Source organism: Oreochromis niloticus, linkage group LG2, assembly GCF_001858045.2.
Source record: "Oreochromis niloticus isolate F11D_XX linkage group LG2, O_niloticus_UMD_NMBU, whole genome shotgun sequence".
In the NCBI taxonomy this organism is placed as follows: Eukaryota; Metazoa; Chordata; class Actinopteri; order Cichliformes; family Cichlidae; genus Oreochromis; species Oreochromis niloticus.
The window spans coordinates 3,915,100-3,916,845 of record NC_031966.2 but is presented as its reverse complement, the minus strand read 5'-3'; the positions used below and the strand labels follow the sequence as shown (position 1 = coordinate 3,916,845).

At 40.0% G+C, this 1,746-nt stretch overlaps 1 long non-coding RNA gene across 1 annotated transcript; it reads right to left on the bottom strand.

Moving 5' to 3' along the window:
• Positions 1 to 579: 579 nt before the first annotated feature.
• On the bottom strand, positions 580 to 1,058 carry LOC102077357 (uncharacterized). Its single transcript, XR_001223532.3, has 3 exons — positions 966 to 1,058; positions 746 to 849; positions 580 to 641 (listed from the first exon to the last, which is right to left on the bottom strand). It is a non-coding gene; the product is annotated as an uncharacterized LOC102077357 (long non-coding RNA).
• Between the last annotated feature and the right edge of the window lie 688 nt (positions 1,059 to 1,746).

Here is a 1,746-nt window from a genome sequence, read left to right as displayed (position 1 = left end):
TGTTTTAACCTGGGCTCAGACACAAAGTCCCAAATTTATTTAGTCCCTGACTTTGAGTTGTGGTTATGACTAATTATTATACGCAAGGCTTTATCTATCTGAACTCTAAGGACACAAAAATGAAAAAACCTATACTTACCAGCTGATACCCCACACCTGATACCCCATGTGCCATGTGACCTGAAACTTTGGTACGAACCCATCATAATCATTCTGTTAACATGGTTTTTTAACACTGTTTGTGTTGCTGTTCAGCAGTTTAAAATGTTTTAGATTGGATTACATGGAATGAATTTGAGTTCTCTCGGGTTTCTTTGTGTGTGTTTTGTCCTTAGCAGATTTTTTTCCATACTGTAGAATTCCAGTTACCACACTTCTGGTCATATGACATCCCGAGTGCCCACTTAAAACAATCCCCACAGTTAATTCAACATTAAAACAAATTTTAAAAAATTGTTAAATAAATAAAGGTTTGCTCTGTGATGAAATATTAAATAAGCATACATTGTACAGAGCACTAACAATGAAAGCAATCCTTTAGCCTGTTGATCAGAGAGAGGCAGTCATTATGTCCATTATGTCCTGTCACCCAGCCAGTGTTTGATGTGTGGCAAGCAGTACAGAAGCAGGATAGCTGAGGACTTTAAAAAAAGAGCAGAAAACAGGAACATATGTAGTTGTAAATGTAAATATCAGTGATACTTGTCTTGTCAAAGGAAATTAAATAATGAAAATGTTAACTTACACACTCATTTAGGGAGGATCTTGACACTGCACAGAGGAGGCACAGTCAGTCTGACAATGATGGTGATCTCCAGGGATGTTTTCCTGCAGCAACATTCCTGCCAACTGGCCATATGATCCAGAATAGTTGGTTTGCAATAAACAGAAAGGTGTATATGTTAGGTAGTGTGCACTTAGAGCTGGTCCTAAGAAACAAACACATCCTGTAATAAACTGAATACCTTTAGTAGTGCTGCTGCAAACGTAAAGTCCTTCTATCATGTGTGGTTTCAAAGAAGGTGTTTTGGAGGCTCAGTCACAGAAACTGTGCAGTCTGTTCAGTCCTGAGTGTCTTAGCTCTGAAGGGGATGGATCACAGAGGGAAACACCTGAGTACAGACATTAAAATACACTAAGGTCCTAAGGTCAAGTGAAAACACAATTTAAACACTTTACAAAGAATTAATACATGTTTTCATGGAAATAATGTCATTAACCCTTTTTGTTGTGAGTAAATCTCACCGACTGCTTGTGGGACAAGCTAGAAGGAGGATTTATCACAGAATCTCTCCTGTGCTCCAGATGTGAAGTCTCACACTCTGATTGTACAGCGATGAAGATGGTGATGGTGAAGCCTCTCTGATCTGTGGCATTACAGTTTCTGGCTGCTATGTGCTTCACACTGTTGGATTTTACATGTGAAGCTTGGAGAAGACACAGAACTGTGTCTCTCTCTTAACGAAAAGAAAAAAAAAGAAACCTAACAATCCACCCCCCCCCCCCCCCCCACACACACACACACACACACACACACACTAAACTCCCACCTACTCACTTCACTCAACTCCCCAGCCTCACACCATCCAATGTCTATACAAATGTAGGGTATCAGCTGGTAACAGAAAACAAGTGTAACATATGTAGTACATATGTAACACTGCTGAAACATTTCTGGCCAGAAATGTGCAGTTATCAGCCAGTGCATTTATCAACCCAGACCCACCCTGATAAATGCACTGGCTG